This window comes from Ctenopharyngodon idella, chromosome 3, assembly GCF_019924925.1.
Source record: "Ctenopharyngodon idella isolate HZGC_01 chromosome 3, HZGC01, whole genome shotgun sequence".
NCBI classification, from domain to species: Eukaryota; Metazoa; Chordata; class Actinopteri; order Cypriniformes; family Xenocyprididae; genus Ctenopharyngodon; species Ctenopharyngodon idella.
Genome location: NC_067222.1, coordinates 51,475,215 through 51,491,762, shown reverse-complemented (window position 1 = coordinate 51,491,762; position 16,548 = coordinate 51,475,215). Strand labels below are relative to the sequence as shown.

The window sequence follows — 16,548 nt, the reverse complement described above, 5'->3', positions numbered from 1 at the left end:
TGAGCTTGGTACACCCCGTATACATTTCACCAATGGACACGTTTCCCTTGCTCATTGGCAAAGACTTGCTAGATCGCTTTGAGCCCTTATTGGACTTCAGACAGCTGAAAATTTGGGCTCAAGTACGAGAACCGTTGCCCTTCCAGTCACCCAGGTCACCTGAGCCAGACTGTCAGGTCACAGAGGTCACGGGAAATCTTGCAGCTAGCCGCGGGAACCCCGTCTCAGGGCAAAGTTCAAGTTCGCTATCTTGCACACTCAAACTCACCATAGACTTTAACTCCTTCTGTTCCAAGGTCACCACAGACTCACAGCTGAATGATGTGACTACAACAGACATTATTCGCACACTGTGGGCAGACAACTCAGCCTTCAGCCACACGCTGTTAAGTGCTCTTATTGAGGGAACACCGAACCTCCCATGTGTCAACAAGCACACACACTTCCCATTGGACTTTCGTCTGCCAACCATGACGACTGCCAAAAACATCTGCGTTTTGAACTTGAAATGGAATGACCTGCGTCTAACCCATCACTTCCTGGTCTTTCCGGACTCCCTGATGCACCCTAAGGCTCATATGGACAGTGCTAATGAGTTGGTGTGGGCTCCAATGACTTTACAGTCCCCTGTTGTTCCCGTCAACACTGCCAATTTCCTGTCAGACCAGACCATCCCAGAGGTCTGCATCCTGCTCAACATACAGGAAGCTGTAGTACCAGCTTACACCAAAGGGGGTGCTGTTCGGCTCAACATGAGACGTGGTCAAACCCTAAACAACACACCAGCTTTGACATTTGAGGTAGAAGTACCCCAACAACAACAACCAACCTGTCACAAGTACTTCGAAGAGAATGCGTGCCAAGGTATGCCCACGGCCTACGTCGATGGACATTCCTACAGCCATGAGGGCATCCTACAGGCAGGTGCAGGGGTGCGATGGTTAAACAACCAACCCTGCCAACCACAGAACTTCAGGTGGGGTCCCCAGTCACGTCAATATGTTGAAGTAGCAGCTACTCTCATAACCCTTCAAGTTGCCTCAGCCCATAACATCAAAGAACTCCTCATTTGCACAGACTCATGCAATGCCAGACCTAGTTTCACATGCCATCTTCCAGGCTGGAAACAAACTAATTTCAGGACTGAATACAACATGTCGGTGAAACATCAACACCTGTTCCAAACACGTGATGACATCACCCAAACACATGACATGATCGTTTATTGGAAAAAGGTGAAAAGACATTCAAAACAACCAGGGCGTGGCAAAGGCGCAAACGACCAAACTACTGCCCGTGCCAAGACTGGCACGCTGCATAACAATCTACGGTCACCCCCACCCCAGTCACCCACCCTTAGTGTGGCAGCAGCAACCTGCAGCCAGCGTTCTGTTCCTGCAACATTTCCCACCTTACGGCCACTGCCACTGACAACCAAAATTACCAACACTTCCTTACGAACTGTTTTAAACCACCACTCAAACCCCTCCAACCTCCCGATCACGGCATCTGGTCCCACAGCGACCCCTAGCCACAAACGGCTGCATGGGATCAACCACATGCTGGGTGTGGGACTAAACATCCTAAAACATGTCCTTGACGACCTCACAGCGCCAAAGCTTGTAATGCCACAAGGCCAAAAGGGGGGTGAACTGATATACGCCCACGACACACCATGTGCCAGACACCATGGCACCAGAACCACTGATGAGACATTAAAACAAGTGGCGTACTGGCCCAGCATGCAGCAGGATGTGGCAGAGGATGCCAGAGGATGTCAGGTTTGCTGTCAAGTCCAAACTGCAAACACAAATCCCAGAACCCCACTGCAACGCAGAGGAGTCACAATCTCATGGTCAGTCAACCAGAAAGACTGGAATGTAAAACTTCCTCTGGGGTTCATAGCCACCACGGACACCATACCGGAGTCAACTCAGGTGTCCCCCACTGAACTAATGACGGCGCGTCACCAACCAGGAGACCCCAGCATCATTACAGCCTACTCCACTCACCAGCACCTCGACGAGCTCCGCCCACAGCTGAGAAAACAACTCGCAAAGCAGCGTCAAACCCTGCAAACCATCGGCAAATCCTGGGAAGGTATTGTGGTGGTTCTCGGTACTCACAGTTCCCTGCTGACCCAAACGGTGAACTCAATGAAGCAACTGTTTACAGTCTTCCAAAATGACTTTGCCCAAAGTCAGCTGGGTATAGCTCTGATAACATACCTGCTGCGAGAAGTTAGCTTCTCTATGGAGAGCGTGGCTGTAAATAGGATTCCTCAGTACCCTGTACAAACTATGCTGGACTTTGCTACTGGCAGACCCACCAAGACTGTTCCAGCCCACATCGCTGACTCTCTGGGTGCTGCCATCCTACTGCGCGCCAACCCAGAGCAGAATGAGGTGGGCGTCCTTCTCAATCCACCCATCGGTGAACCAGATAACATCTACAGACCCAAAGACAAGGTCAATGTCAGGTGGTGGCAAGGTAACATCCATCCCAAGATACATACCTCAGATGTGGTAGTCTACCACTACAGCGACCCACAGCTGTATCTGGCTCCCCATTTGAGCAGGTGCATTTTGACCACAGACATTCACTGCTTCGGCTCTAACAAGCCTTCCCTCAGAGAACACACTGAAGGAATCTGCCGGTTGCAGCCCGTGATCAGCGACACACGCTGCCCCGCCGAGGCCAAGCCTCACACCCCAGTCATCGGAACACAAGCCAAGATTGTGGGCGATCGACTGCTCGTCCACACCCCCACTCGCATCAACACCCTAACCTACAATCAGCACGACACGGCCACTCGTGTCAGCCTGTCCAATCAAAGTATGTGGATCCAGGTACCCCTGGGTTCCATCCTTCACCTCAACAATCTGGCAGTGTACCGTCTCTCAAGCGAAGAGGACCCGTCAGAACCGGAAATCACAACCACACCTTAGATCCAAAACTGGAACTGAGGATTGAGAAAAGGGGGTCCCAGCTAATTGACATTACTCCCGTTGATACAGCCCTCCAAGCACTCTCCCGACTGCCCATCCTGACCGGCTCACCTATAGCCCAGGCTTGGACAGCTGCTGACACAGCCCTCTGCCTCTCCATAGCAATCAAGTACGCACTCACCCTGGGCCTGGCCTCCATCCTATCCGAAGGGACCAAAGGGATGCAAGAGTCCATGGACAAGTGCCTATCTGCCCTTCCTCAAGGCTTCAAAAGGAGACAGAGGAGAGGAAGTTTCAAGGCAAAGAAAATGCCCAGCCTCATCGAGATGGACAGAGAACCAGTAGGAACCACCTGCTGCTTGACCATCCGGATCCATGTGCCATCGAACCTTGTTACCGTCCAACGAAGTCCGCACAGGAACTTCGTTGGCCGAAAGGGGGATTGTAGCGTCTGGATAGATCCGGCTAGTCAATCAACGTTGGACATTTCAGAATGCTTTTAGCCTCCTGAACTGTGCATGTAAATCACGAATCGGCTCCGGCAAGTCCGGGACCAATTGCCCCATTGGCACCTTTGTTACCCCAGTAAAGAAAAACAGAACATATTCTCACCAGCTCCAGAGACTTCAAAGAGTCACCCTGGTGGGACTAAAGGTGATATGGTCACAGACACTGGCCACAACCCCAATACACACACACATACAGACACTCACAAACACGCATGGAGATTGTGAATGTACATTTATCCTCCAAATATGACTGTGCCAATATGTACCCGTCGCTGTATTTAAAGGTGCATGTATTTATCCCTAGTATATAAGCTTAGCTATGACTGTAGTTGTATTAGTTTTCTTCTAAACGATAAAACTCAAGTATAAACTGTATCTCACCTTTTATGTCTTTGCCATCTGACAAGTTTGGTCTCATTGTAAAGCTTTCGTTATGCTCTAATTGAAAATGTATGTCACATGACTGTAAAATGCATTCTTCTATTTTTAATGGTACTTTGAAGAAAATGTACTCAGATCGGACACTTCGCAAACCATGCAAATTAGGTCATAAATGGAGACAAAGAAAGAGTTTGCCCGCCAAAATCGCACCCTCATCATTGGCTGATGTATCCCAGGAGGCGTTCTGGCCTGTTGTCCTTAAAACACAACGACACGCATCTCTCATTGTCTCTCGATTGTCTCTCGCCATTTAACACACGTCTCTCCCGGACGTCTCGGCGACCGCGCTTCCATCACGCGCCCCCTCTCTTCGGGACGACCATCTTTTGGCAACAAGTTTCTTTGTCAAACCCTCTTCATCCGTCGCCCTAAGTCTTCACTCTTCATCGCCTAGGAGACGGACTCTTTTTCTTTCCTTTCCGGTTATCTTACTCTTAAGTTAAACCCTTGTTTGAAAATCCCGCCGAAGAACACCTTCTCGGAAAAGGACCAATCGCTTCAGCCGCACGCACCGAAACTCCTGCAGAAACACGAAACGACCACAGCACCTGAACCTATGCAAGTATAGAACCATTCTTTCCAAAGCGTTTTAAGCTCGATGTGTAAGCTGAGTTTCCTTGCTGGCTCTCAAAGGTTTTAACTGTTAGTAAGTTGCCATTCCTTTGATCACATCTGTTTTCTTGACTTTACTTTCGTTTTCCATATATGTGTATTGTTTGTGTATGTCTAGTAGTATAGTCTCTGTATCCGTAGTTTCATATATTAAATACATTATATTCATGCTCGATTGTTTTTTTGCTCATGCAACAAACCCAGGTCACTTTAACGTTTCGATCCAGTATCCTTGCTTTACGCATTGATGCTAGAATAGGAAGTCTTTCTCGTGGCCAGAGAAAAACCTTCCTTTTATAATCGGCTATGAGGAGCTAACGGTTTGCTGGACAAACTAATAGTTTCTCTAAATTATTATCAAACCAGAACTAATCATATATGTGATTGATTATAATTCGTTGTAATTAATTCACAATATATGTATAATTCCCTCTCGGGTCGGTATATGTATTATAATTAATCATAAAGCTTTATGATTTATTATATTCATATATTTCACCCATAAATTAATTAAATACCTGTACTGATTCGCTACACTGATTACGGCAACTGAACTGTTTGCGGATTTTCCGAACAAGGATAAAATCATTCAGAAAATAAAAGACGTGCCCCTGTCAGCACGAACAGAGAGTAAAGATGGCTAGTGAGATAGAGAGGGTGCAGATCAATGATATGACTTTGGCAGATTTCTTTTCTCTTGCACTAGATGAGTCTACGGACATTTGTAATACTGCACAGCTAAGTATTGTTGGGCATTATGTGGGGGGAGAAACTATTCCGACCTTTTGTTGTCAGCTGGTTATCAAAAGGGAGAGTGCTTGCACGTTTTGCTGCATGCTTGAATGAGGTGAAAGCCTTTTTGAAAAAGAAAGCTATCATTCATCCTGAGCTCACAGATCAGGATTGGCTTTGCAAGTTCTATTACCTGGTGGACATTACCGGGCATCTGAACCAGTTAAACGTCAGGATGCAGGGACACGGGAACACCATTTTTTCTCTTTACCAGGCTGTGTTGGCATTTGAATCAAAATTGGAATTATTCACCCAGGACAATGAAAGTGGTCTCCTCCTGCACTTTGAAACATTACAAGCATTCAGGGAAAGCTGCCTCACAAATGAGCCTGCTCGTGATGTTGCGCTCCGTCAGCTGGTTTCTTTCACAAACGACCTTCTGATGTCATTCCGAGGACGTTTCGGGGACTTTCATGCGCACAGGAATTTGTTCAAATTCATCACTCATCCACACGAAACCACACGCGATGATGATCAGCTCAGCGTCATCCCTGGCACCCCCACTGCGAGTTTTGAGTTAGAGACAGTTGAGCTCAAATCTGCAGAAATATGGTCGAACAAATTTGTCACTCTAAATACCAAGCTGGAAAGCATCATTTGTGAGCGTGAACGTTTGGCAAAGGAACAGAAGTGGAAGGACATGGGGAACCTTGAACGTGAGGATAATTTTGAAAACCTGGAATGAACTTCCCCCTAACGCATCAGTACAGCTGTTCTGCCTATGTTTGGGTCCACATACTCTTGCGAGCAGTCTTTCTCACACATGAACAATATCAAGTCCAACCAGCGCTTGAGGTTAACGGATGAGAGTTTGAACGCTTGCATGAAATTAAACTTGACCACTTATCAATCAGACTACAAAGATATTAGCAAGACAATGCAAGCCAGAAGTTACACTAACGAGCATCCCGAATATAGGTAAATGCGCTTTTCCCATGACGGATGTGTAATGGATTTATATTTTAAAAAGGTTTGGTGACAGCCTCTAAGTAGTTTAAAAGCAATGGAAATATTTTTGCAGGCCCCAGTTTAAGCGCTGTTCTTTGATCTTCACTCATGCACTTAACTTGTGTTGCCACATATTTTATTTATTTATTTTGAGTTGTTTTTGGATCTAAATAAAATTAGTGAAATCCTGTATTTTTTTATAGTAGTAATATATTGTTTTTTTTTGTTTTTTTTTTCCAATGGCTCGTTTAAAAAAAATGCATTTGCCAAAAAATTAAAAATGGCTCTTTGGTGAAAAAAGGTTCCCGACCCCTGCCCATACGGTCTCGTGGACTTAACGGACACGTGCACGTGATAACCATTGTAAGTTGACCAAGACCAAAAGTACATATAAAGTGTGCAATTTGGGACAGGACCATATTAGGCTTGTTCGAGATGCATTGGCACTGTGCATCGGGGCATGACATCAAAGTACCTCGAGAACGATTCAGAAGGATAAGCAGTTGTTTGCTCTCCAATCGCTATCACGGTACTTTGATGTCATATGGTGATTGGTCTGCGCAGCACCGATGCATCTCCAACAAGCCTATTAACTCATGGAAACATGATAATATGTCATGATATTAATTCATGGGAACTTCATATTAACTCGTGGGAATGTGATAAGTCGTTGCCGTGAGGTAACAACATATTTTCGAAGTAATAACATCCTTGTGTCGTGGCCACGCGATGTAAAGTCACAGCCTCGAGATCCTATGTTGAGGGAACGACATCTAATTCTCATTGCCACGAGATAAATGCGAGGTGTGCATTATTTTCTAAGAATTCAATGGCCCATCTCCAATTATTCCTTACTTATATTAACATGTTGCCTGTTGTATTGCGTGCGATGGTGCATATAGCAGCATTCGAATGAAGTTTATCAATAAGAGCCAGTTGTTCAAAAGTAATCTGATCGGATTTCGGCTATTGGATTGGATCAAACCTTGAAAATGGGTTGTTCAAAAGGAAAAAAGGATTCTGAAATCAGATTAGATCACAAAATCCAATCTCAGTTTTGATCTGGATAAAATCATCAGTTTGTGTTTGTTTTTAGCAAGATTGGGATACCTTTGATCCAAAAAATCTGGATTATACTGATCCCATTAGTCTTTCAGTAACCTACTGTAAAGTTAAAAAAAAAAAAAAAAGATTTTGGTGCCATAATCCCCAAACAGCTGTTAATATCAAACAAAAATATATTTAATTCAAAGTGTATTTTTAATCACTGTTTGTAAGCTGCATTGACACAATCATAAGAGATGAACAAGTCACAAAGTTTCTTGGGTGAACAATATACGGAACTTTTGAGTTAGGATTTTTGGTCCAAAATCACAATTTTGATGCAATACAAGCAAAATCCTATAGATTGCGTGAGCCTGCTTTTATCCTTCATCTTCAATGTTTTCATTGGTGATTAGATGTAATTATCTGGCAATGGGCTTGAAGTGATTTGATAATTGTTAATATGACTTACTATTAGGGGTAGAGCTGCACGGGTCCAACGAAAAAATGGCCACGCTTCATACAGATGTCTTTTGTTATTTATTTTCTCTCTCTCTTCTGCAGACACCGTGAAAACTACAAGAAATAAAAACATAATTTTCAAATGTGCATTTCTCAGTCTTTACAAGTCTCTTGTGTTAATGTCCACTGATATCAAATGAATGGCGCAGCAGAAATACAACAATCCAACGACCAATAATAACACATTACATTTTCCGCGCAAAGTGACACAAAACAACACCATACACAATATGCAACAAACACAAAGTAAATTACCGTGTGCGCCTCCCAGACCACATGTAGCTTAAGAAATTATCTTGGGGCTGTATGTCCTGTAGTTTCTCTGCATCCACTCTCAACTCAACAATGGTCATGTGACGCATTATGCTTCTTAAAGAACCCTTAACATTAAACATTTCAAGGGAGCACTATTACCCTCTGATCATCACATTTATTTTAAACATTGAATGAACTAACACTGATATGAACTTATAACCAAAATATGAAAATATACATTTTAATGAAAAACATGTCTGTTGACATGTAACGGTACATGTATTCCCCCGAATCGTTGCGGTACGGACGTCAAGGTTCGGTTCATGCAGTATGACGACGAATGCAGGCGATCCACACTCCAATCCAGAAGGGGGTGCGCTTTTTAGCCTAACCTATTTTTTTAACCAGCATTAACCACCAATAATCGCAATAAGCTGTGTGTTTTGTTAATTTCATTAAGAAACAAAGTGCCATCTTTCAAACTCTGTCCATTTTATCACGAAATTCAAACAATAAATGCCGTTTTGATGCTTTTTGATGTGACGTGACAAACGGCAGCGCGGAGCGCGAGTGAACGCGATCATCCCTTCCTCTTCACTACTACAGAATGAACATGAAGGTATGTTGAAAGATACAGTACAACTTAGTGTTTCAACCACAGAAAGATGTCAGTAAAACAGTTTGTAAACAATGTCATGTAGTAGCCTATTACATTTACCTCAGAAAAGTCAACATGCTTGTTAGTTCGCTAGAGAAACTGTTTCTCTAAATATATGCACTATATTAGCCTATATATTAATTATATTTAACTTAACCTGTTAGTTAATGTAAGGCCTCAATAAATCCGTCATGAAAACAAGTTATGACAGCCACTGTGTAAATGATTATATTTCAACAATGAATTGGAGAAACAGAAGTTAATGCAAAAACTGCCTTGTGTGTAATTTACATGCTTACAATACATACTTTTTTTATTATTATTTGAGTGTTCATGATTGTCTAAAAATAAATACTGAATTTAATTATTTGGGCTCTGTTGTTAATTGTAACCTTAATAGGGCTCCCTAATAGATTACAGCATTAGCAGAGATAGATTTTTTTTCTCCTTAAGAAAATTTTAATTATAATTGAATAAATTTAAAGACAGAGACAAAGTTGGTTCAGTAAAACATTGTTTAATAAAAAGAAAAGAGAAAAAATTGTTTTGTTTTCTCACCCTACTGTACCGAACCGTGATTTCAAAACCGAGGTACGTACCGAACCGTCATGTTTGTGTACCGTTACACCCCTACTCACTATACAAATGAGGATTGTTTCTCATATATTATAGACTATCAGTTCCCTTTTGAAAGGGAACTCTACTCTGCGTTTGAAATGCTATGGGGAACATCACACGTGAATTGATGTCTGAAAGCAAACTATCAAATCTCTCCAATCCTATTGGCCGGCAACAGCCTATGACATCATCATAGCGTGACCCGGAAGTATATAAGGAGCGCCTAGAGAATCAGTCAGTATCTTTTCGTCTTTCGGGACTGTTTTGTCTGATCGCGATTTCATCAAATCCGGTAAGGGAATCTTATATTATGCTTTACAAACGTTTCAGAGAGTGTGTTCATCCGTGTCCCAGGTTTTTGACACTTGATATACACATTCTGGGCATTTTTCTGTCTGGGAGAGGAGCGCGCATAGACAGTGCTTGAGGGTGCTGTCTGTGTTTTTCTGTTATTTACTGTGAGGGTCTCCCTATCGGGACACTCTGTTCTCGTTTGGCACTCTTCTCGAGGGAAGAGGTGTCCACATCTGTGCCTGGTGGTTCTGGCCCCATTTGTGCTGAGGCAAAACGGCGGCTGCAATGATGGGGCTTGCAGGTGAGCTCGTTGGAAAGTTTGAGAGAGGTGTATTCTCTCTCAGCCCCCTGGGGCTGATGAGGATGAGGTGTTGGATGATGATGTTTGTTTTTTGACGTCATTGCGTCCGGCAGCGAGCGTTCTTCTGGCTGCTATATATATATTTTATTCATGTAACATGCTCAGATGCTTCTTACAGTCAAACTGATGGCTGGAGGAAGGTAAGCTGGCTCTATATTTTATGTTTTAAAATATGTCAACCTTGTTTTCCCTGTATAGTTTTTCTTGAGCATGTAGACAGCCAGGAGGTCTGGTCCGTCTCGAGCTGAGGCTCAAAGACAGGGCCAGAGGTCTAGTATGGCCGCTCGGGTGCCTCCTCCTCCTCGGAGCAAGTCGCAGAGATGGCAGGACTCGAGGAGGGGGAAGCAGGTTTTAAGGGAGGTGATCGATCGCAGATGCCAGCAGCGTCGATAATCAATTCACTCTCTTTGCGAGGGCGACTTTACACCTGCCCTCGCCCCTTCTTCCTCCGCCTCCTGGGTTTTGGATTTGTTTAACATACTCAGGCACTTCTTAAACGGTCAGGCTGATGACTGGGCCCTTGATGAATATTTTTCTAAGGGCCCACCTTCTGGGTTGATAGGGAAAGAGGCTCTTTTAGGCTTCAAAAGAACCCTAGTTTCCATCCTTCCTTGTGAAAGAAAAGGAAAAGAGGAGTCTTCGGGCTTCGAGCTGCAGGAAGGTAAGCTGGGTCTATATTATGTTCTAAATATGTTGACTTTGTGTTCCTGTATAGTTTTTCCTGAGTATGTAGTCTGAAAAAGTAAGGCAAGTAAGGGCAAACTGAAGTTTGTTAGGTTGGCTAGAACGATATTTGTGCAGGCCACAAAATGGCAGCCTCTTAGCCACCTTTTTATAGAGTAGCTTCTCCTCTGGTTTTAGCTAGAGTAAGTTTGAGTTAGCACTCGTCACTTCAGTTAGATCTATGTCTAGTGTTGGCCTCTCGGCTGCCTGACATTGTTTGCTTGTTGAGCTTCGCTTTATTTATTTTCCTCTTCTTCAGTGAATTTCAGAGGTGAAGCCCAGGCATTTCTATGCTGCTTGCGGCCTAGGCTAGGACTAGGATTAGGTGTTTATCGTTATAAATCACCTTTTGTATTACTATCCCTTGTTTGGTTGTATAGTTCCTAGTTCTGGCCTCCTCCTGAGGGAGTTGTTAGGCCATATGCCCATTTCCCCTTGTTAATAGTGTAGGTGCAATGGCTGAAGTCAACAGCTAGGTAGTAGGCTGTTGTGAGCCTCCCTGATGCTGTTGTTTCAGGTGGTAGGCCCTTATCTTTGCGTAGATAGGTTTATGCTGTGTATGCTATGCCCCACTTTGTAGAACCTCATTCATGCTATGAATTTGTCTTTCCCCTGAGCCTCTTGAATTAACATTCAAGTTTGAGGTTACAGTACAAGCTTATTTTAGCTCCCGTTCTCTAGGGTTCAGTACAGATGTTTTTCTGTTTGGTGAGAGCATTTATCCTTTTCAGGATAGCATGTATAATATCAAAGCGTTATGTTTGCTTTGGGTTCTAGTTTTTGCCCTACATGTATGTGAGCTTTACTCCTAGTGCTGCCACAGGTTAGCACCTGTTCTCATAATTAGTAGGCTTGTGTTTAGCCTCTGTTTAAGAGCATGGTGACTATTTGTATTCCCCGTTTAGGGTTTGGTGTTTCACTGAGTTCATCACCTGATGGATTGCACACTCAGGTTGAGTGTAGGGAACCTCACGTTCAGTTTGGTTCTGTTAGCTCCCTTTGGTTTGATCACTGCCACAACAGCTATATTGCATATACTGTAGGAGTTGTAGGCTCTATCAGATTGAGCCTCCTTCAAGTATGGAAGCTTGTGTTTTACAAGCGTTGCTGGTAGATGTTCATGAGTTTTGCTCACTTAACTTAGCACTGCCACAGGTTCATGCCCGTGTCTGTTTGAGGTAGCAGGTCTCCTTCAGACCATGGTAGCATGTTGTTGTGCCCTTTGTAATTGTAGTTGGTACGTTGCCTGTTGGAATGCGTAGACTTAGCTCAGGTTGTGTTAAGCTAGTTACCCACAACTGTTGGTTGGGTTTAGAGCTGGTCCCCTTTATAACCACTAGCTGGCGCCACGTGTTGTTGGAGTTGTAGGCCCCGTTAAGGCCTCCTTTCAAATAGCATGTTGGCACAGTTCGGTGTTGGTTTGTTTCGTCACCGCCATTGGCCACGCCTGTCTCTGCTAAGGAGTAGGCCCTCTTTGAGGCCTCTCTCAGAGTATTGTGGCGGAGTGTGTACTCCTCTTGTTTAAGAGTAAAAGGTGCTTTACTGAGTACATGGCCTGATGGCTTGTGTGGAGATAATAGCCACTAGCCGATGCCACGTGTCTTAAGTTGTAGACCTTCTGGGCCTCCTGTGAAAACATGTTGGCATATGTTTGTGTACTCCTCTCACTTTGAGAGTAAAAAGTGTTTTTACTGAGTACATTGCTGAGTGGCTGGCCTCTCAGGGTGAGTTTATTTAGTAAACCTTACGGTGGTTCGGTTTTCTACATTTGCTCCCTTGAGCTTGGTAGCACTTCCACGAGCTGATGCCACCTGTCTGTTTGGAATCTTAGACCTGTCCTGAGGTCTCCTTAGGACGCGATGGCATAGGTTGTACTCCTCTTGCTTAGAGAGTAAAAGGTTTAAAAGGTTTTGCTCCTAGAACTTTAGTGGCCACTACCTAACGCCATGTGTCTACAAGTAGTAGGCCCTCTGGGCCTCCTTTGAGAGCATGTTGGTGTATGTAATGTGTCCTCCTCTCGCTTAGAGAGTAAAAGGTGTTTTACTGAGTACACTGCTGGATGGCCGTTGGCCCAGGTTGAGCTGATTTAGTAACCTCTCTGTAGTTCGGTTGTTGTCCTCCCTGGAGCTTGAAACACTGCCACGAGCTGACGCCACGTGTCTGTCTGAAGTTGTAGGCCCATTTTAGATCATGATGGTGTATGTTGTACTCCTCTTGCTTCTAAGAGTAAAAAGTGCTTTTACTGAGTACACTGCTTGTTGGATTGTGTTAGATAGACTGTTGTGTGGGCACTTTACAGTCTTATATGCTGTTACTTTCATGTGGCAGATTCTTGCTCTCAGCAAGATAGGTGTTCAAGGTGTGTGGCCTTGACAGGCCTCCCTTGGATTTTCCCACTCCCACTTCTGGGGTTGTAACTTTAGCAGCATAACATGTATTGTTTTCTACTCCGTGTAGAACTATGGTCATGTTGTAGGCCACTTCCTGGCCTCCATGATTGTGTGCCTACAGTATGGTCTATCTGTTAGGTCGAGCTTTGTACTCCCCTGTTTGGGTTGTCCTATATAGTGCTTAGCTCCCTAAGCTGGTCATTGGTTGAAGGCTTCTATGAGGCCTCCTGTTTTAAAACCAGCCCCCAGGCTGGTTTGTGCTCCCCTTTATCAGGGTTTCTTTAGCGCACAGCCTCCTCAGTGCAAATAATCAGGCGCTGAGTAGATCCTAGGATTGAGCAGAGTTTACTCCCCTCAATAAGAGGGTAAAAAGCACTTAGCTGAGTTCTGCTCTCCGGGATGCCCGTCTCTACGCACGGGTTTGAGTTGCTTACTGCCTTTCTGCAGTCGCTCTTACTCGCTGTCTTCTCTGAAGGATGCGTTGTTGAGACTCTGTATACAGACAGGTTGCTGGCCAAAGACTAGGTTTTTGTCAGACCAGATCGGCCTCCCTGGTGGCATTTGGGGTGACTATGTCCCCCTTCTAGTGACTGGCTGGGGTTCCTTTCGGATCCCTGGCCACATTTCCTTAAAGGGACCTTCTTTCTTTGGAAGATTTGGTCCCAGAAGCCTTGGAGCAGCCTTGGTAGGCTTTCTGCGGAAGGCCTCTTTGAGGTTTAGCTTGGGCTCTTGGCCGTAGGGAATGCTGTCACTGACAGCCTTTGTGTGACCCGAGGGTGAGGTTGCTCTGGTGTTTCTTTCAAAACTGCTTTTACGTTTGTCTAGCCATTGTGGCATGCACTCCCCTCAAGCATGGCGGCGTGGGTATATCGTTCCCGACAGCGTTTCAAACGCAGAGTTGAGATCCCTTTCGAAAGGGAATGTTTCAGGTTACATATGTAACCATGGTTCCCTGAGAACAAGGAACGAGACTCTGCGTTTCCTTGCCATGCTCCAGGGCTGCCTGCTTAACCGTCTCTCAGACGATAAGATACTGACTGATTCTCTAGGCGCTCCTTATATACTTCCGGGTCGCACTATGATGATGTCATAGGCTGTCGCCAGCCAATAGGATTGGAGAGATTTGATACTTTGCTTTCAGACATCGGTTCACGTGTGACGTTCCCCATAGCATTTCAAACGGCGAGTCTCATTCCCTGTTTCTCAGGGAACCATGGTTACATACGTAACCTGAGACGTTTTCATATTGTATTTATATCCAGTGTGATATGCACAGTGGCAGAGATAAAAGAAACTGTGGAGGTGTTTTTTAAACCTACACCACAGTAGTAATTAAGTGTCAGTTTTAAATGAAAGTATTATTCATTTTGATGCACACAGTATGCAGCCTTTCATTAGGATTATAAAATGTGATGTGTCCTTCCTGCCTCTAGAACAGATTGATTTTTATCTCACCCAGACGGGTATGATCTTATGGCCCACCAAAATATTATTAAATTGGAAGATGGGGAATGTCACATTCATTTTTTTTAGTACAGAGTGTTATTTATTTTCCATATATGAATGTGATTGGTCACCTTACTTGTAATGTTGAAATGTTAATAAACCTGAACTCAACTATCATTATTGACCACTTGCCATTGGATATCTACTCCATTCTGATAAAATCATTTATATTTGGGAACACTGGCTAATACTTCCAGCTTTGCAGTTTCAATCTGCACATTTTCCATCATTTCTTTCAGGCTGAGGATGTTCAGACAGAATTCTGACCCTGTTAGAGGGCCGAGGAGAAGGAGGGTGCAAACACGGCATGTGCAACATTCAGAGTCGGTCTCATCCTCCTTCCTGATTTGGAAACATTCTTTCCCCCAAAAGGTATGATACTTTAAATTAGGAATAAATCATCATTGTAGGAGAAAACTGCAAAAATAATTAGATGGTAGTGACTTTATTTATGCACATTTTTTGTAGTGGAACCTTTAAAAAAAAAAAAAAAACAGTTTCCAATGTCTCTATCAGCCGAGGAGTTCCTTGATGTTCTGAAAACTGCACTGATTTTGACTTGACCAGGGTTGACTGTCATAAAAACCGAGAAGACTTAATGTTTCTCCACTTTCACCATCTGTGCTGAAAGCCAGCGGAGAGCTAAATCGATCAGCTCTATATCTACTGTCAAAGGTACTGTATATGGACCATACCTTGAGGTAAATGTTGTTTAATCAAAGACGTTTTTATGCACAACCTTTTGATTTTAACATTTCCTAATTTGAATATAACTGTTAATTTCTCTATTTTTGATCTTTTCTATGTACATGTTGGCTGTAACTGTTGACTTTGGTTATGAGTGATCTTGAGATGTTTTGATATTAACTTGACCTTTATGATTTTTATAAAATGTAATTTTATCACTGTCTTCTCGATTGTTTAAAAATCTATCAAAATGTTGTTCAATTTTCCAATAAAATTATTTTTTATTTTTATTTTTTATTTTACATTTAATTACCCCTTAGCAGATTCTGACTCATAAAATTGAACTTATGTTTATTCTCTACTACTTAAAGGAGTGTTTGGAAGGGCAGGCTGAAGAAGAGCAAGAAGAGGATGTTTTGCGATGAAAAACATTTAGCAGTTTACTGAGGGTGTAAACATCTGGATCCAGATGTTTACACCCTCAGTAAACTGCTAAATGTTTTTCATGAAATCTTAAATGTTGTTTTGGTTTGTTAGGAAGAAGGCAGCGACTCTGGCCAAAGCCTGGACCAAGATGATGTAGGCAAAACCTGTTAAGCAGGTCACAGGTTTCAAGCAGTATGGGAAAGAAAAAGGATCTCTCTGCTGCAGAAAAGCATCAAATAGTGCAATGCCTTGGACAAGGTATGAAAACATTAGATATTTCACGAAAACTTAAGCGTGATCATCGTACTGTGAAGAGATTTGTGGCTGATTCAGAGCACAAACAGGTTTGTGCAGATAAAGGCAGAGTGAGGAAGGTTTCTGCCAGACAAATTCATCGGATTAAGAGAGCAGCTGCTAAAATGCCATTACAAAGCAGCAAACAGGCATTTGAAGCTGCTGGTCCTCCAGAGGCTTGCAGTTGTGCATAAACCTACTATTCGGCCACCCCTAACCAGTGCTCACAAGCAGAAACGGTTGCAGTGGGCCCAGACAGACATGAAGACTAATTTTCAGTCTTGCTTACTGATGAGTGTCGTGCAACCCTGGATGGTCCAGCTGGTAGTCCCCTTTAGGGTCCCTGAAGGTCTGAAAATGACCTCAGCAAAGTATGTACAGTTTCTGACTGACCACTTTTTTCCATGGTAATAAAAGTAGAACCGTGCCTTCCGTAGCAAAATCATCTCATGCTGCAAAGAATACCTCTGTGTCATTGGCTGCTATGGGCATAAAAGATGAGAAACTCACGGTGTGGCCA

General features: G+C 43.6%; 1 protein-coding gene across 9 annotated transcripts in view; it reads right to left on the bottom strand.

The window, feature by feature from the left end:
* The window catches only part of LOC127508736 (stonustoxin subunit alpha-like), a 553,058-nt gene that overhangs the window by 410,114 nt on the left and 126,396 nt on the right, over positions 1 to 16,548 (bottom strand). The window lies entirely within an intron of this gene.